This window comes from Delphinus delphis, chromosome 18 (assembly GCF_949987515.2).
Source record: "Delphinus delphis chromosome 18, mDelDel1.2, whole genome shotgun sequence".
NCBI lineage: Eukaryota > Metazoa > Chordata > Mammalia > Artiodactyla > Delphinidae > Delphinus > Delphinus delphis.
The window spans coordinates 57,364,029-57,385,168 of record NC_082700.1 but is presented as its reverse complement, the minus strand read 5'-3'; the positions used below and the strand labels follow the sequence as shown (position 1 = coordinate 57,385,168).

At 33.9% G+C, this 21,140-nt stretch overlaps 1 long non-coding RNA gene across 1 annotated transcript in view; it reads right to left on the bottom strand.

Annotated features, from left to right (window-relative positions):
* The window catches only part of LOC132413949 (uncharacterized), a 160,248-nt gene that overhangs the window by 32,541 nt on the left and 106,567 nt on the right, over positions 1 to 21,140 (bottom strand). Inside the window, exon 3 of the long non-coding RNA XR_009516851.1 lies at positions 18,398 to 18,451. This is a non-coding gene — a long non-coding RNA (uncharacterized lncRNA). The remainder of the gene's footprint in view (positions 1 to 18,397; positions 18,452 to 21,140) is intronic.

Sequence of the window (21,140 nt, the reverse complement as noted above, 5' to 3'; positions counted from 1 at the left end):
AATTTCAGTCATGGAAGGTTGTGCTTTTCTAAGAATTTGTTCATTTCTTCCAGGCTGTCCATTGCATTGGCATATAGTTGCTTGTAGTAATCTCTCATGATCCTTTATATTTCTGCAGTGTTAGTTGTTACTTCTCCTTTTTCATTTCTACTTCTGTTGATTTGAGTCTTCTCCCTTTTTTTCCTGATGAGTCTGGCTAATGGTTTATCAACTTTGTTTATCTTCTCAAAGAACCAGCTTTTAGTTTTATTGATCTTTGCTCTTGTTTCCTTCATTTCTTTTTCATTTATTTCTGATCTGATCTGTATGATTTCTTTCCTTCTGCTATCTTTGGTCATTTTTTTGGTTCTTCTTTCTCTAATTGCTTTAGGTGTAAAGTTAGGTTGTTTATTTGAGACTTTCCTTGTTTCTTGAGGTAGGATTGTATTGCTATAAACTTCCCTCTTAGAACTGCTTTTGCTGCATCCCATAGGTTTTGGGTCATCATGTTTTCATTGCCATTTGTTTCTAGGTATTTTTTGATTTCCTCTTTGATTTCTTCAGTGATCTCTTGGTTATTTAGTAGTGTATTGTTTACCCTCTGTGTGTTTGTATTTTTTACAGTGTTTTTTTCTGTAATTGATGTCTAGTCTTATAGCTTTGTGATCAGAAAAGATACGTGACACGATTTCAATTTCCTAAATTACCAAGGCTTGATTTGTGACCCATGATGTGATTTATCCTGGAGAATGTTCCATGAGCACTTCAGAATAAAGTGTATTTTGTTGTTTTTGTATGGAATGTCCTATAAATATCAATTAAGTCCATCTTGTTTAATGTGTCATTTAAAGCTTGTGTTTCCTTAATTGTTTTCATTTTGGATGATCTGTCCATTGGTGAAAGTGGGGTGTTAAAGTTCCCTACTATGACTGTGTTACTGTCGATTTCTCCTTTTATGGCTGCCAGCATTTGCCTTATGTATTTAGGTGTTCCTATGTTGGGTGAATAAATATTTACAATTTCATATCTTCTTCCTGGATTAATCCCTTGATCATTATGTAGTGTCCTTCTTTGTCTCTTGTAATAGTCTTTATTTTAGTCTCTTTTGTCTGAAATGAGAATTACTACTTTACTCCAGCTTTCTTTTGATTTCCATTTGCATAGAATATCTTTTTTCCATCCCCTCACTTTCAGTCTGTATGTGTCCCTAGGTCTGAAGTGGGTCTCTTGTAGACAGCATATATACTGGTCTTGTTTTTGCATCCATTCAGCCAGTCTATGTCTTTTGTTTGGAGCATTTAATCCATTTACATTTAAGGTAATTATCAGTTGGTATGTTCCTCTTACCATTTTCTTAATTATCTTGGGTTTATTATTGTAGGTCTTTTCCTTCTCTTGTGTTTCCTGCCTAGAGAAGTTCCTTTAGCATTTGTTGTAAAGCTGGTTTGGTAGTGCTGAATTCTCTTAGCTTTTGTTTGTCTGTAAAGGTTTTAATTTCTCCATTGACTCTGAATGAGATCCTTGCTGGGTAGAGTAATCTTGGTTGTAGGTTTTTCCCTTTCATCACTTTAAGTATGTCCTGCTATACCCTTCTGGCTTGCAGAGTTTCTGCTGATAGATCAGCTGTTAACCTTATGGGGATTCCTTTTTATGTTATTTTTTTGCTTTCCCCTTGCTGGTTTTAATATTTTTTCATTTTATTTCATTTTTGATAGTTTGATTAATATTTGTCTTGGTGTGTGTCTTGGATTTATCTTTATGGGTCTCTCAGTGCTTCCTGGAATTGATTGACTATTTCCTTTCCCATATTAGGGAAGTTTTCAACTATAATCTCTTCAAATATTTTCTCAGTCCCTTTCTTTTACTCTTCTTCTCTGGGATCCCTGTAATTCAAATGTTGCTGGTTTAATGTTGTCCCAGAGGTCTCTGAGACTGTCCTCAGTTCTTTTCATTCTTTTTTCTTTATTCTGCTCTGTGGTAGTTATTTTCACTATTTTATCTTCCAGGCCACTTGTCCGTTCTTCTGTCTCAGTTTTTCTGCTATTGATTCCTTCTAGAGAATTTTTAATTTCATTTATTGTGTTGTTCATCATTGTTTGTTTGCTCCTTACTTCTCCTAGGTCCTTATTAAACGTTTCTTGTATTTTCTCCATTCTATTTCCAAAATTTTGTATCATCTTTATCATCATTACTCTGAATTCTTTTTCAGTAGACTGCCTATTTCCACTTCATTTGTTTTGTTTGATGGGTTTTTACCTTGCTGCTTCATCTGCTGTGTATTTCCCTGTTTTCTCATTTTGCTTAACTTACTGTGCTTGGGGTCTCCTCTTCACAGGCTGCAGGTTTGTAGTTCCCCTTGTTTTTGGTATCTGCCCCCAGTTGGTAAGGTTGGTTCGGTAGGTTGTGTAGGCTTCCTGGTGGAGGGGACTGGTACCTGTGTTCTGGTGGATTAGGCTGGATCTTGTCTTTCTGGTGGGCAGGACCATGTCTAGTGGTGTGTTTTGGTGTGTCTGTGAACTTAGTATGATGTTAGGCAGACTCTCTGCTAATGGGTGGGGTTGTGTTCCTGTCTTGCTAGTTGTTTGGCATAGGATGTCCAGCACTGGAGCTTGCTTATCATTGAGTGGAGCTGGGTCTTAACATTGAGACAGCCATCTCTGGGAGAGCTCTCATAGGTTGATATTACGTGGGGCTGGGAGGTCTATGGTGGACCAGTGTCCTGAATTCAGCTCTCCCACCTTGAGGCTCATGGCTGACAGCCAGCTGGAGCACCAAGACCCTGTCAGCCACATGGCTGGAGAAGATGGGGTATGAGTTGCTGTCAGCCACTGCCCTGTTGTACTTCTGTCTCAGCTGTCTTCAAAGGTCACCCAGATACATTGGGTTATTCCACCATTCCTCAGAACTTCCACATGCCAGTCTGTGATTTGTAGATGTCCTCCTCATACTCTTCATTGAAATACCTTGCATTCATCGTGGTGAGACATATGCTAACATTTTTGGTTCTCTTCAGTTCAGAGACTGGGACAGCCTGAGCCCTCATGTGGCCAAGTCAGGAGCAGATGGCCAATGGTCCCAAAGTGATAACATGTCAGACTCCAAAAAGGCTTTCTGCAGCACCCCAGCAGTACTCCTAAGCACCCACTCTGCTCAGCTGCAGCACTCTCACCGGGGAACTTGGTGGGACCCTCAAATGAGTATTTCTGCTGACCCTAGAGTCTGACTTGAGCACCCAGGCAAGTGACTGGGGCAAGTGGCTCCCGGCCCCACCTCACCATAGGCTAAAGCTACTCTTTTCTACTTCACCCAAAACTTTGTCTCTGAGATTCAACTTGGCACTGGTGCACAGAGCCCAAGTTTTCGGCATTACTTATGAAACTTCTAAGGATAATGATTAGGTAAAAATGTGGTATATAGGTTTATGTTTCTAGATATAGTTCATGATAATATTTCTCATTTATTTCCTGCAAGTTTTAATGGCATTATGGTTGGAAACAAAATATTTTGACCACACTTGGTTGTAGAAAAATATGAAGACCATGTAATTTTCAAACATTTTATATAACTAAATAACCTGGATTTTTTTCTAGGTAAATATATACACAAATATTCACCACTGAATTCCAATAATGTTATCATGGTTTAATTGAAGGTTGAAATTTTTCCATAGAAAGGTTTCTGTTTGTTTTTTGTCTTGGAAGTGTTGTCTTCTTAATCTGCAGATATACGATACCCTTATTTTTTAACTTAGGAAACTTTATCTTCTATTACATAATTTCTTTTTTTCTCTCATCCATTCATTGTCATCTCTCCATGTGAGATATACGTGTACATGCACTTGTGTTTAATAATTTGTCTTGCTTAATTTTATCTAATCTTTATAAATTTCTTAGTATTGTGTATTTTCCATATGTGTTGTTTGAAATGGCTCAAGTTCTTAGGTCTGCTTATAATTTGTTTTTATTTAATCATTTCCTTTCTTTCATCTGTTTATATCTAGAGTACTGCTGCCTTAATATTCATTGCCTTCTGTAGTCTTACCATCTCTTCTTTGAATACATCCTTGAATTTCTAAAATATCAAAACAATTATTTGTTTATAAATTTAACTTGTTTGTGGAATAAATTTTGTTTCATTTTCCATCTGCATTTTGCTTTGTGCTCATTTTATTAGTGCAATTGAGTAGGTCCCGTGATGGAGTCTTTTTAGTTGTCATTCTTCCTAGAGTATGTAACATTTTTTCTGAGTCATCCATTTGTAATAGACCAGCCCACGGAGTAAACTGGGATGCAAATCATTTAAATTTTGCTAGGTTAACACAGAACAGCATCTCACAGATTCTCTGCTTTGGGTGTATTATCTCTCTCCTATCCAGCAAGGCATTTGTGTGGATCAGAGTGAAGGTCAGTATGTTACAGATCCTTAATACGGTTTTCTAGTACTTACTTCGATTCCTTTCACTAGGAAATTTAGCTGGCAAGCTGAATAACATCTATTGTTTTCTCCCCAGTATGTCACAGAGGGAGACAAGTGCTTTCCTATGTATTTTGTTTGTTTGTTTGGTTGGTTGGTTGTTTTGTTGATTTGGTCAGTTAGTTCGGTTTGAGTTGGTTGGATTTCTTAGGAGGTAAATATGAATTTCCTCACTGAATTTGGCCTCATTTTCAGGATTCCACATGACTATTGAGCATTACCTTGGTAGACCTACAAGTATTCCTGACTTCCTTATTGTTTTCTGCTTTGCTGTTCATTCCACAAATAGCAGTTCTCTGAACTAAAGCTGAGAGTTATAGGTGACTTTTGGTTTCATAAGAATTTCCTTTTTGTTCTTTTTTTCCCCCTCCTTGTAGATTTGAATTGTTTTCAGAGATAAGAACTGTGAAGATATGTCTCTAATTCAATACTATCATTGCCTTGAATGAATTATTACCTAGTCTCTATTTATCCCAAAATTCTATCTGAATATGCATAAATCTCCTTTTGTTTGCATGCAATTCATTCTTAAGGGGTAATTGAAAAGAACAAAAACAGTTAGTGCACAGAATATTAACAAGTGTTACTAACCTATTTTTTGTTCACAGATTGATATATTTCCTTCTCTATAAACTGGTAGTGATACTGCTTATCATACTCTGTACTATCAATTAATGACTGTAAAGTTTGCGATGAATACTAAGTATTTAATTTTGATATAAGATCTAGACATTTAAAAATTATTCATGACAATTTCTCCAACTTATAAAGCTCCTAAAGAATACAGACATTAAAAATGTTTTGTGCAAAGCTACACTACTGAGATTTTATTATTATTAAATTCAATATTATTATAACAATTTGTGATTATTTGGCATAAAAATAATATATCTGTGCTCATATGAGTCTATAAACTTTCTATTATATATTTCCTGACTATTCTTTCCCATGATAGTCAATAGCATTTCAGAGATGCTCACTTATTTTTATTAAGTACCTATATTAAAAATGTTACACAACACAAAAGATGTTCCATAGCATTTCATATAGTTTCTAACAAGTACTGTAGTTAGTACTAATGTTGTTTCCTAATGCTTTTGACTCCTTAAGAAAAATAATTAATTACTATGGCAGAAAACTTGCTAAGTGGTATTTATGGCAACAAGTTAAATATTTTGCTTATACTGGGATTTTTAAAACACAGGAAAAAAAAGTTTAGCAACTTAGGATCATCAAAAATGACATAGAAATAATAACTAACTCATTTAATTATATATTAGTAAAATAGATGAAAAAGGCTCTTAATTTTTTAATTTTAATTCAGCAAAGTAACATTAATATCCGTTTGCTTTTCAACACAGAACTGTAAGAGCCCAAAAGGAACAAAACCATCAGTGAGTATGTCAAAATGTGTTAAACCTTTGATATTTCTCAGAATAATATCTGGAAAATTCTACACAATTTTCAAATTGAGGTAATGAAATAGTATTCCTCAAAAGAATGGACCTCTATTTAAGAGACTTATGTTAAGTGTGAGATGCTAAATTCAAATCTGACATAATTATCTGCAAGCAAGTGACCAATAACATATTACACAACTTTTCCATACCCATGTGTCCATACTCCCATTGTTGATTTTGCTATGCATACTTCCCTAACATGTTGTGCCTGAGGAAAAGCAAAGTGCCACCTTAGGGCCTACGCATTTCTGTTTCTGTTTTCCTGAATATGTACATTCAGATAGATTGATAGTTTCTCTATAGACAGATAGACAGAGAGAAGTAGATAAAGATATCTAGATCCACTTGATTTCAGTTTTTTAAGTATAGAATTCATCTCTTGCTCATTTCTTTATAATGACTGACCTATGCACTATTGGACAATAATCACTTGTGAATGAATGAAGACTTATTTTTATCAGATTTGAGGCATACAGTAATTTGAGTTAATTATCAAATTCCCTAAACATTCTCTATTTAGTTAGAGACAGTAAGAACTTGGGCAGCAACTGCTTATCTATGGCTCTGTGATAAACTAAAACAAACACTGATATATGAAGACAGGTAAACAGGGATTGAAATTTCATTATTAACATCTTATAGGTCATGTGAAATTGCAGAAGTGAATTAGCCACAAATGATTTCCAGTTTATGCAGCATATATCAGAGACCATAAATACAAAAACATTCTAAGAATGAAATGGATGGTGCTTTTCCTGGACACTGGCGTATATCAAGGGTACAACATGTAGGAGTCCATTTCATACTGTATTTTCAATTTCCAAGTCCTCTTCCACATTTAAATATTTCCATTAGTGGTATTTTATACACACAAAAATATTTCAACACATCCAACAGAAATTGAAATTAATTACGTGTGTTTACTTTCAGATTTTACCAAGGTGTTTGTTTTCTCTTAGGCAGCAAATATAACATAAAATAAGAGTTTCAGTACCTTTGGAAGTTTACAAGTTGGAGATAATTGTCATAGTTCATTTTGACACTTTTTCCTCTACTATACTCATTTCAGTAACCAATATTTATTACCACACATCAATATATTTCAATGAATTTAGGAATATTTCACCCAAAAGAGAATGTAAAATCGTAGGAATATTTATCTCATTTTTAATTTTTATTTTACTTTATAGACAATGTATCAGTAAACCTTTTAAAATGACATAGAAAAGAGGAGATTGCTGATAGAGGAGTGAAGATGAAATAAACACAAGAATAAGTACAAGAATGCCTGCAGCATTCATGTATTGGTCAAAGTAATTAACACCTGCTGCCTCAACAGTCACCCTTCCAGAATCTCAGTAGGTTCATATGATAATTTTTCCCTGTCAGGCATTGACAGGCTTTCTGCTCCAAACAGTTATTCAGGGACTCGGGCTGATGGAGGCTACATGATCTTGTAACTATACCATCTAGATAACATGGCTCCTAAAATCACTATGGAAGAAAAGAAAGAGATGGAGAGGGCATATTGACTTTCAACTGCCTTTGCCCAAATGTGACACAAAATCACTTTTATTCACAATTTAGTTGTATGTTTTCTTCCAAAGTATAGGAGGATTGTGAAAGAAAGCTAACACATAGAAAATATGGTAAACACTTCTAATCTCCATCACAATAGCAAGACTCTAAGACTTGGCAAAGGGATTGAATTTAGATTGGAACAGATCACTTTTATCTCTTGTAAGAGCAGAGAAGACAGAACGCATTGGAAACAGATACAGTAATATGGTATAGGGGAGCAAAATTTGCCACCTCAAAATGTGTCTCTTTGGCATGAGGATTAATTTAGACTGATTATTTTTAAGGCCCAAAAGACTCCAGGAGAAACCTTGAACTCTCCCCTAACTGCCTAAAAGAATGTAGACAGAGGACCTGTTCAGGAAAGGAACTATTATTATAGATAGCTAGAGTATAAAGTAGGTGTGGTAGACAGGGAGCAATCTAGCAAAGTCTGTTCATTAAAATTTCTCTCTGTGTTCCATCGTCTCTGTATGGCCCAGCAAACATTTGTTTACCAAACATTTGCTTTTCTATCTTCATGTCAATTGTCTTCCTCCCATTTGAGGTTCCAAACCATTATCCCAACACCCTCTTTTGCCTTCAGCTTAAGATAGTAAATTTAGCAATAGAACTTGGAATTTAAGTTGAATATGTATGGAAAAAGGAATATGTAGACATGAAGTTTAGTGAAAAATAATGAGGTCATCAAGTTAAAGGAAACACAATGTGTTAAATAATTGCTAAATTGGAAATGAGTGAATGAAAATATAAGTGGTTGTGGACAGAATTAGAAATTTTGAAATCAGACATTTTAAGAGGTGCAGTTATGGAAAGGATCTGGTTAAAGACACTGCCATGAAACTGGGTGGCTGAAATGGGGTAGTAGACGGACATAATTGTGGAAATTGAGATTAAGGGACTTAAAGACTGAAGTGTTGTATAGATAATCTGTATAAAAGGTGACATTACTAAGATTTCAGTGTCATCCGTGTCAACCAAAAAAACTCAGAGGGCTGCAAATTTTTTTTTTAAGTTTATTTGGGGTTCTTAATTGCAATTTGGGAAACAGATTAGAGTAAAACCAAAAAAGCGTTCTGGGGAAGAGAGAGTTTGAGGGCATGTGTTTCAAACGATCTAGGATTCCAGAAAAGGTAAAAGGGAAAAGGAAATATTTAGAGTTATAATGACAACGAAGAAAATACTGCATTTTCTACAGTCCCTCTGGTACATGAGTAAAGAAAAAAATTATCATCAAGTGACTTCAAGAAAAATATAACTTTTCCCGAAACCCAGACTTCAGTTAGAAAAGCAGAAACGAGCTATAGAAGGGGAGTTTGAGGATATATGGGCCTTAATTCTGCAGACCTTGAATTCCAGAGGACAACAATGGAAGGATGGTAGCAAGTCCAGCTAATGGATGATAAACTGAACAATTATGCCTTTTTTAGCAGCTGAATTAAATAGGCATGTACCCATTTCCTTTTCCAATAACTCATTCCCTTGCAACTGAAATATAAAGGAATTGGTCAATTACCTAACAATTAATAAAGAAGAAACAAACCCCAAATTTAAAGACAGTGATACTCTTTCTAAAATTCAGCTGTCAGTGGAACCCCGATACCCACTGGTTGCTGTTTACCTGGAAATGAGTAATCATTTAGGCTGTGCTGAAACACCACTGTAGTGTAAGCTCTGACAGCTCCTTTTTCTCTTTTTCTTTTTTTGCAAGTGTCTGACTTAAGCTTTGATTGCCTAGGCATCTACTTCAAAGAGGCATCCACTTCAAAGATGGCTATCTCTAATAAACACTTTGCCTGCCACATGACTAAGAGCGAGGCCTGCTTTTATGTTTTAAATTCACCAATAAAAAGTGAGCCTGAAAATCCCTAAGCCTCCACCCTCAACCCCATAAAAGCAGAATCCCAGGCTTCCTCTCTCTCAGCAACCTCTCTGTATGGCTCCAGTGGTGCCATACAATTCCCAGGACTTCTAAGCAATAAACTTTGTCTCTTTCAGAGTTTCCTGATGGTCATTGCTGAGGTCATCTTGCAATCATAATAAGAACCACAAGATCTGGTCCAGTCACAGCATTAGTTATTGATAGGCAGAAACAGGCTCAAAAAATCCTTATGTAATATAAAAAAACTTTTTTTGCTGTGCACACCTATTCACCCCTCCCCCATGCATACGTTTTTGCTGTGGGGAGAGTATTACAACTTTTCTCCTGTGGCCATACATGGGGATTATTAGAACAATTTAATTTTCTCTCTGCCTCTACAATTAAGACAGGAGCCAAAGTGAACCCTCTCAAGGGTCTGCTTTCATTTGTATCTGCTTCTTGTTATGGGGTTGCATTCTGACTCCTCTGACCTCTGAGTAAAATAGCTGTGCAAGCGACTAAGTAAATAAATCTCTTCAAATTAAAGTTCTGTATTATTAATCCCATTAACAATATATCAAAACTTACATTCTCTAATCAACTTCAGTAGTAATAAGTTTATATATTTTTTCTCTTAACATTCTGATTACTGTGTCATGTCTTGCTATTTGTTCCAACCCTGGGAATAAAGTTTTTTTTTTTAATTTTATTTGTTATTTTATTTTATTTTATTTTATTTTATTTTATTTTATTTTATTTGTTATTTTTCTTCTTCTTCTTCTGTCCCCCCACTTATCCTAAAGATTATCTCTGTAAATAGCCCCAGGAATACTCCAAATAATAATTTGTAGCTTTTCTGCTCTATGTGCATGTTTAGATTTAACTACATCCTTTTTTGGCTCATAAATTATTGCATAAATTTTTACAAGAGCTATTCAAACAGCTTAATTTGTAATAAAACAATTTCCTTATTCCTAATATAATTTATTTTTGTCCACGTGTTGGCATCACCACTCCTGGAATTTTCTCTTTACAAGTATGATTGACCATGGGGAGCCCCACAACCTCCCACCAAGACTCAATTTGGTCTTGCCCAAAAGACCCCAAAATAGTCTCAGCAGAGTCTGACTTCAGTTTATCCCTCAAGTTCTGAATTACTCAACCATACATAATTAATAATTAATATAAGACATCAACAGTAATATCAATATGGAGCTAAGGCAGCAGAGCCATGTCTCTACTTCTTTACATTCTTTTGTTCATAATGAGATACAAAAAATGGCCACATGACTTTCATAAATGTTAGAAGCATGGCTCCTCATATACTGTGAACAATTCCTATAATTAGGCAAACATAAATATCCATAGAACATAAAATATCATGCAGACTCAATGTAATCTAATATATTTTTCAAAAAGAAATTTTTCAGAGAAAAATTATCTTGGAAGATTTAGCACTACCTAAATTTTAGGCAATCTTTTACATTACCTTATTATCGTTGATATTTGTTACAGTTCCACAAAGTATACTCTTCTGATCGTAGCTTTTCAAAAAATTTTACATAAGTTATACTTATGCAGCTTTTTTATAATCCAAGAAAATACCTACACTCTGGTATATACAGTATTCAACCTCATTTAGAGTGGAAAACTGCTTGTTTTTTTGAGATGACTATTTTATTTTCTGGCATCCATTTGTTAGCCTTTCACTGTTACAAATATCTTAAGTCCAAGTTAATGTTAAAAGACCTAACAGCTCAAATTTTCCCCTTTTTGTTTTATCAGTCTTTGAAAGGTGGATTAAGAAAGAAAACAATCCTAAAGCTAAAAACAACAAAAAAAGGCTAAATATTGTAAAGTAATTACTGTGATGGTGACTATATCCTTCCATATCCTGATTTAAGTATCTCTAAATTTTCTTTTATAAAAATCTATAAAGGAAAGGGCTACTGTGAGTTCTTCTATATTTTCAAATAAATATGCATATTTAAAATAATTTATCATATATAGATATAGATGTGATGACATAATATTTGTTCAACCTGAAGACTATTCTTGCAATTCATGCATTTTTAATGAATCACTTACAGTAATTATGTGCATCTTAAAGGTCCATGAACTGACTTTGGTTGACATTGTCTCTTTTAATTCATGAAAGTACATTTTCTATTTAGGGTTATGATAGGAAAACACAAATTATTGTTTACATATTTGAAGCTCATGTTTACTGCTGTGTTATAGGAAATTGTCAATAATACACTAGTTTGCAGTAGAGTTTTTCTTTTTTTCTTAATTCTGGAGAAACAATAAAAATTTCTCAGAAAGAATGAATATATAAAGAAAATAAGAATGAATTATAATCAAACTAGCATTCCATTCAAATAAATGTCCAATGTGATTCTATAGTTCTTGCAGGGCATCATATAGCATGTTTTGTAAAGTAGATATTTTATGGGCCTCTTTTATCTTTATTAGAAAATTATACCTGTGTATTTATATGCATTATTGGAAGTTTTGATGCTATTTTCCATCTCTTAGTTTCTCTTCATAATTACCTCCTAGATTTAGAGTTATTTCCATTGCTGCCAGATTTTCCTATCAAGACCTGTATTTCTGATACTTGTTTCATTTGACTGATGCCCTAAAACCCAAAGAAGGTGGGTGAAAAATGTCTCTTAAGACTGAATCTTGACACTTGCAAACAGTGTCCAGATCCTGTATTTTTCATAACCATAAGACTAGCACATCAGCAAGTTCATAAATATTCAAATTAATATTCAAATACTCAAATTGGAATGTCAGTTCAATTTCAGAAAACATTTGAAACACTGAAGGTGAAATTAAAAAAGAAAATCCTGGCTTACCTAGAATTTCTTTTAGGCCAACTAAGAAAATGCACTTTAAATTCTTAGGATTTAAGAAGTAGGGATTAGATGTCCCAATATATGCTTCTGGCTATGTTAAATTAGCTTGAAACAGACCAATTAACCTACTGAAAACAACTAAGAAAATCAAATAGAATATATATTAAAAATCTGTTTGAAGGCATTAAAGAGTTACCAAGGCAACAAAAACTTGAGGGGTCAGTACCATGGCATAAGGCCTGAGCCCGACCTTCTGTGCTCCAGCTATCCCTGATCCACTTGCTGATTTGAATGCAACCAGGGAAAGGCAGAGGTGCTGAGGAGACGTGTTCACAGTCTTCACACACGTTAGAATAAACTGAACTGGACCTTGGGTCCTTGTGAGGTGGAAGGAAACTAGCAAACGCTCACGATATTTGCTTGGAATCTCTGAGAAGGTACATCTGAGGTGCAAGGTTAAACAAATACCTAGCCTTCACAAAGAGTTAATCTCAGCTTTGAAACAGCTCAATTTCCAGTCAGATCATTGTGATGTCCCCTACCTTAGATTATAGTCATGAGTCAGAGGATTTAGAAGAATTTCCCAAATTCTTATGAAAATTTGGAGGCAAAAATCAGAACTTAGGTGTGGACAAGTGAGAGATCCATGGTAAACAATCCAGATTTGGTTGATACTCATGAAAATCAGCAAACAAAAAAGAACATCTCTTATAAAAAGAAATTCAAGTGGGAAATGGTATATTCTCGATGGGCTAAAGTGATCTGCCAGAAATAAAAATGTGTTTTCTTTAAAAATACTTTGTAAAAATATGTGAAAATGGGTGAAATATAAAAAAACATGTGTTTAGATGATGAATCCCTAAGAATAAGGAAGCTCACAAGGTAAGCCTATATTAGATCTACCTCTCTGACTGGGAAAAATTCCCCAACTGTGGCACAGCAAGCTGGAATCCAAGCAGAGTGCCTTGTTCCCAGGGAGCTGAGAGGTCAGAGGAAAGTTTTCAGGAGAAGTGAAGCAACTGGCATTTGAGAAATTTTGACATTGAAAAAAGAAATTATGCAGTGGGGGAAGCAAGGGTACACTCTGAGTCCCTGAATGAGGGCTTGGCTGGTTAGATCCAAGGAAAGCCTCCCTGAATCTCCTCAGAGAATGGGCCAGTTGAGAGAACAGGGATACTTGTGGTTGAACAATTCTGAAGGAAGTTAGAGATCTGGCCCCAGCGGAAATGAGAGTCTATTTGAGAGGCTGATAAAAGGGTACAAACTTTGAGATATAAGATGAATAAGTCCTGAGGATCTAATGTATAGCATAGCGACTATAGTTGATAATACTCTGTTGTATAATTGAAATTTGCTAAGAAAGTAGATCTTAAATCTTCTCATAAAATAAGTCTGTGAGGTGATAGATGTGTTAATTAACTTGATTGTGGGAATTCTTTCACAATGTATTCTGTATCACATCATCACTCTCTCCACTTTAAATATATTACAGTTTTATTTGCCTATTATACCTCATCAGAGCTGAATAAAAGATCAAACCAATGTACAAAAATGTAACAGAATCCAAAAGGTCTAAAACTTTTCATGAAACAAAGAGTAGGCAATACAAATTGCCAGACTTGTGAAGAAACAGGAAATGTGACCTATAGTCTATGCAAATGCAGTCTATAGAAACCAGTCCCAAGATGGCCTAAATGTTGCACTCAGCTGACAATTAATTTAAGGCAGCTATTATAAATATTCAGAAAAATTAAAGGATATATGATTGAAAAAATAGGGTAGTCAGTAGAGAAATAAAAACTATTGTACAAACACATTAACCAGATTATTCCCGATCTGCATCCCCTCTGGATCATGATATGTATCCAGAACAAACACTGAAGTTGACATGGCAGTCATTTAGATACCTACAAGCATCAAGTTTTCTTGTTCTTTTTGTTGATCATTTTTTCATTATTCTGATAGGAGAGAGAATGCATAGTATTTTTTGCGAGTTTGGAGATCACATCTGACTAACATCACCAAGACAAGTATTTCATGGTACTTCAAAGTCATATTCCATGAAAACCTATCCCATTATTTATTTTTAAAATCTTTTTTAGAAAACACAGTGGGTTTTCCCCCTTAATTTGCATGTAAATATTTCAATTTCATCAGCATTTGAAAAATTAGTCCCCTATCTGATGACTCTTAGGTGTAAGGATCTTAGGAGCACAAAAATTAAAGGGCCAGTTGCCCATTAACAATGTTTCATATTGAATCATTAGAGAAAGGAGAAGATAACCAACAGGAGAAAGAAAAATAAAGATTCAAAGTGACAATCCTAGAATTCTGATTTCTATGGATTTGTTCTGATGGGTGAGATGGAAGAACATTACTTGTCTTCTGTTCTTAATACAAACAGAACTTAAAATCCTGACTCAGTCACAGGGGACTGTATGTGACAATGACATCAACGATATCTGTACATTTTTTCCCTTTATTATGAGTTATCATGAAGGTCTTGTACAAGTCATTTATTGTGAACTTTTAATGTTTTTGTTTGCTTGCTTGTTTCCAAGAGAAAAACCATTGCAGCCAAAAACAATACCACTCAAACCAAACCAAAAAATACTTGGCATGTGATGTTACTAGAAATTTTGCCAATCTTTCTTCTAAAAGGAGGAAGTATTCACCACCACTGTAGCCAGAATGAATCTGACTTCTGCTTTCTCACAGCACCAGTTTTCCAAATTCTATGTAACTTTAATCGACCTTTTACATCAGCATACTTGGTTCAATTGAAGTTCATAAACAATCTCATTTTGTATTCTGTCTTGGCATGGTCACCAAACTAATTTAAGCTATATGGGCAAATATATAAAAAATAATGAAGGCTTTTTGCCAAAGTGGTTCCATTTTAATATCCAATATAGTTGCAGTTCACAAATCACGTAAATACTCACAATGAAGTATTCAAAACTGAAATTAGACTTAGCAGCACTATGCAACATTTCATATCCTTTCCTGGCAGACACTTTTATTTCCTATTGCTTTAAAGAGAAATCATGAAAAAAATGCATAATGAGTTCTGGAAATTGAAATCAGTTAAACAGATAAAATCCCATTAATGATTTATTACATGATTTTCCATGGCTTGTAACCTGTAGTACATGATTAAATTACACCATTAAGACCGTCTGAACTTTACTATTTTGAGAATGTCTAACTTTAAGAAATAGCTTTCCATTTACAGTAACAATGTTTTATTATTAGTTTTTTGCCCATCCACTAAATACTTCATGAACAGCATTTAATAGGCATTTCTAATTAAATATTCACTTTGAATCTAAGGATTTTTTTATCCTTTCTTCCTCCCCAAACCACATCAAAATACAAGTACATAATACAGAGTTTTAAAAGATCATGGGGAAAGTAAAACTGAATGGGAGTTAACTATACAGCAAGGCATGCAACCAATTTCGGAAAGATGAAAAGTGAATGAAGGATTAGCCAACAGGAGACACAGAATATCAAGCTCCTTCCCAAAGGAAATGGCAAGCAGGAGCTTGATAATTTTTTACCCTCAAACTCAAGAAAACCCCAAGATTTGGATTCACTGAATGATACAAAGCATGGGTGTGGAATAATGATAAGAACTTGTAGACTATTTCAAGTCTCTGAGAGGTAGAGTTAGATCCCAAGGTCTCTGCCTCTATTCCAGAAACTAGATATCCTTCAGGATAATTTATGGATCAAAGGATCCAGAGAGACTTCTCTAAAGAATCTCAAGGTGACAGAGTAAAGAGCAGAGCCCTGACATTATGTTTCCTGAAGCATTATCGTGTTCTATTGCCAATCTCCATCCCCCTATTCCCTTACCATCATTACCCCCATAGGGCTGGCCAGGTTGCTGCCTGAGCAAAGTCCATGGATACCTCAGAAGAAAAATGGGTAGAGATGCTGGGAATTTAGCATTGTTTTCTACAAAAACTTGAAGTAATGAGTGTTTGCACTATAGGTTTCACAACTAATGTTTCAATATTGTGATTGAACTAATAATATGGTGATAATAAATTAGATTAACATAGAAAATAGCCTATAAAATTCACATTTGATCATTTTGATTTTCAAAGTAGCCTATATAAGCTATATGCAAAATTATTTTGCTTCATATTTCTGATTTGATAAGTTTTGGTACTTACATAGACCACTTCACACAAATATTTTGAAAGCAAAAATACCTGAGAAAAGCATTCAATTATAAGGATTTTGTGAGATGAATTAAGCAATCATATTAAATGAAATACTTTGTGTAAAAATTATATTTCCTTTCTGAAGATCTTTATTGAGTCATCACTATGAAAATGTCAAATAAAGAAGTGTGGTATTGACATTCCTCTTGATGCAGATTTTCAGAGGTGTGGGCTTTCCTCACAATTTGTTAATTACCCTTCCAAATAAGCAATACTAAATAAAAGTGTCTAAAACTGAATCTTTGAATAATGCCTGTGATATGCTACTTCCATATTTTTCACATATCTCAAAAATTAATACCATGATTTACTCTGTTTTGCTCAAGCTAAGTAAACTGAAGTCATCCTTGACTCCTTTTTTAAATATATATATTTCATGTAATCCATCACAAACTATTTCAAAACTATCTAAAATACATATTTCATTCTCCATCACCATTCCCCTTATTACATACTTAATATTAATTCTGGATTACTGCAATAGCTCCAAAGTGATCTTCTTACCTTCATCCCTGCCCACTAAGCCCACAAAGACTATTCTATGTAGCAGCCAAATCGGTACTTTAAAATTCTAAGTCAAACAAGGCCACTGAACTCCCTAATCAGAAAACTGCAACGGCTTTCCTGCGCCTTACTGCCCTCCTTAGTGTTCTTTAAGAATTCCACACAGGGCTTCCCTGGTGGCGCTGTGGTTGAGAGTGCGCCTGCTGACAGGCGACACTGGTTTGTGCCCCGGTCCGGGAAGATCCCACATGCCGCGGAGCGGCTGGGACCGTGAGCCATGGCCGCTGAGCCTGTGCGTCCGGAGCCTATGCTCCGCAACAGGAGAGGCCACAACAGTGAGAGGCCCGCGTACCAAAAGAATTCCACACAGCTTCTTAACTTAAAATTGTTTTGCACTTGCTGTCCCTATTCTTCATAGATATTTGTACAGCTCAAAAGCAAATTCCATTAACATTATAATATAAATAATATATTATGTGTGCTATATTTTATATATATATATATGTCTCTCTGCAATTTTACATACTCTATGGTGTGTGTGTATACAACACATGTATGTACATCATGTATTATGTGCATGCATATATATATATATATATATATATACACATATAATTTATTAATAATGGATGCTACGTTGAATAAAGGTTTGGACATCATCTGGATCTTCCTGCATATGGTAGAGTATATGATAGAAGAGACTTTCTTTTCTTGTATATTGCCATATGTCCAATGACTAAGATAATATCTGGAACATAATAAGTAGAGCCTCAATAAAAAATTTTAAGCTTAAATGGACGAAAGACTAACATACTGATTCTATATTTGTAAATATTTATTTTTGAACTATTTTTCAGTGTTTTTGGTTTTAAAGACTCATCTATTAATGTTGTTTGTAGCCCCAGAATAAAACTTATATAACTTACATTTGCAAATATATGAAAAATAGTGTGGTAAATTTAACTATTAGATTTTAAAATACATAGTCACATAGATTATTTTTCAAATATTCTGATTTCTCCTGCTTGATGAGATAATTTTCACTTATTCAACATACTGCCATGTTGACCTAACTTAATTTTGACGTTTCAAATTTGCTATACTGTTTTAAATTATCCTATACTCTCTCTCTTTAATAATGTACCCAGAAAACAATGACAATTGGAGATATATGTCTTTTTTCCTTGTTTTTTCAAGCTAACAGTCGATACACACCACCTTTAACTTAGCATTATATTTATTTAAACAAACAACATAGCTTTCTTGAAAGACAAAAAAATACTTTTCATACCATCATCATAAAATATTGAAATTCTAAATTCTTTAAGCATGCTCTGTGAAATTCTTTCATTCTGCTCTTCCAAACAGAATGCAAATTACACTAAATAATAAACTTTCACTCATTTGCCAAGGTTTTTAAAGTAAAAAAAAGTGATTGCTTACCTTTAAATCACTTTGATCTTCTAACATATACCTGATTAATTGGTCTTCTGCAATCTGGCCAGAGGAAATGAAAAAAAAATAGCTGTGGTTAGCAATAGTGCTATTTTTCCATTTGAAAATATATTATTAAATTGAAATAAAACAGTTGATTTCTCTAAAATAAAATGGCTCCAAATAAAAAATGTATGAATAAAACTTTAGACTAGCTATCAAATTTTTAATCAGTTTCCAGCAAATGTTGCATTTCAACATTCCTAATGTTGATCTATTGTCTAAATTTTGAAAGAACGTATATCAGCTGACCCTGCATAAATATATACATTTATAATACATACATAAATGCTTCTATATAATTTTAATACACCATATTCTCCCTAACTTTATGCCAGTGATTTACAATGATAATTATCAATATACTTTGGACTACAGGTTGATGTTAAAAGGTAAATTTATACTCATTAACTATTATTTCAAAATATATGTCTTATTAAAAAAAATGACATATCCTGTAAGGAGGATTCCTAGACAAATTATCCATATTTCTCAAGAAATCATTTGCTTAGGTTTCATGTTGATTTTTCATGTTAAAATATTTGTCAGTCATTTACTCTAATTTTTATGCATTCCTGTTTTCTGAGAAATTATAAACCACCAAATATATTATAATTTTGACTCCTCTAGAAAATATATGTTTTTCCAAATTAGTTTTTAATGACAGTATCATCCACATAGTTCTGTTTCACGAAAATCCAAATTAAATCACTTTTTATGCTTTATTGTTATAACTCTTTGGGGTAATTTTCATTCTGTTGTTATCTAGTAATTGTAAAGAACACTTAGAAAGACCTTTCAATAACATTTTTGCTCACTATTAATTTTGGAAGTGTTCACCAGGCAATTTTACGGTAAGTGGCAAATTACTCCTAGTAGTTTAATGAAGTCCCTTTTTACTCACAATGCTCCTTTATTTATTGCTCTCCCTTTTTTTCTGCATCAATTTAATATTATGTATTAGTCATTCAAGGACATAATTAAGAAAGACAGTTTCTTTCTAATTCTCAGGACAAATTTTCAATATTTTTTATAAACCTATAAGAATTCAGTGGGTAAAGCAAAAAGAAAAAAAATCACTGAGTGCTTTTCTGGGAGAAAGCCATATAGATATTCTGAAGCAAAGCCAATAACTAAATTACTTGATATTATAGATTAACACAATGTTGAGCCGGGGAAAAGTTATAAAGGAATCGTGAATATTTTAAAACATTTATGGATAAATATAATTTTAAAATTACAGTGTTTTAAGTTTATTACTTAATTTCATCATCTTTATGCAATGATAATAATGAATACTTTTGAGCAAATCTAAATGGCAGAGCAGAAAGCTGAAAAACATTTAAATTATCTTACACTCATACAAACATATCATTTCCTTTCTATTTTTACATTAACTACAGTATGATTTACTTGCAATTTAAAACCCAAGCTTCAAAGTCATATAGGTTCCTTCCTGATAGTTTCTAAATTGATGTCATTCCATATAAATTCTTTAAAATGCATACAGTATGTTTTCCATACATAAGAAACTATAATATTTGCTTTTAATATGACGTTTTATCCTTAGTGACTATTGTATTGACACAATTTTTATCATAAGCTACCATCAAAATAATCTTTTTGAAAACCCTAATCTATCAGTAAGTGTTAGAACATTTCTTCCATATTATAGATGGTGGGAATAAATATTTTAGCAACATTTTGACATATTACTAAGGACTCAGGTAGGTAAGAGTCAGAATTATTTTAGTTTCGGCATGAAGTTGCAATAGTTTTGAAATGCCCCTAATTATTACAAAGGCAGAAATCAGATAATACCTCCCAGTATCATTAGTTTCCTGATTACCTCCCATGGTTTGACTTAAGAAACCCTATTAATACTCCACTACAATTTTGAATGAATTTACCCTATTAAAAATAGAATCTGGGCTTCCCTGGTGGCGCAGTGGTTGAGAGTCCACCTGCCGATGCAGGGGACACAGGTTCGTGCCCCGGTCCGGGAAGATCCCATATGCCATGGAGCGGCTGGGCCCATGAGTCATGGCCGCTGAGCCTGCACGTCTGGAGCCTGTGCTCCGCAACGGGAGAGGCCACAACAGTGAGAGGCCCGCGTACCGCAAAAAAAAAAAAAAAAAAAAAAAAGAATCTGGTATCATACTGTCTTACTTGTACTCATATTAAGCATACCATCTTAATGATTTCAGTTTTGTTTGCATTAAAATCATGTGTCCATATTTTTTAAAAAGATATTAAAAGAAAAGATCCTTCCTTTGTCTCACTTGTTTTTCATTAAATTCTTAACTAAATAAAATTAAATAATTTCCAAGGTCTTTTTTGATATAATCCAATAAAATATGAATCACCTAAATTTAAAAAAATATTAGCTATTCTGAGAAATCTAGCGGAACAATTTCTTAGTGAGGATTGGAGAATGTGGAGGCATTCTTAGAAGCTTGTTTCAGGATAGTAATAGAACTATATGAGCTCTATAATCAAAATCTTTCCAAGATTAATCTGAAAATAGGTTGCCAGTGGTTAGAGTAGGCAAAGGAGGTAAAATTAGCAGCACCTTTGTCTCGTTTTTGTAATTAATCCTGTTTTTAGCAAGATTCCTCTATTGGCCCTAATACCAAAGGCTGAAGTTTTGAATAACCAATTATTAAATGAGAATTAAGTATTGGATTTGGTT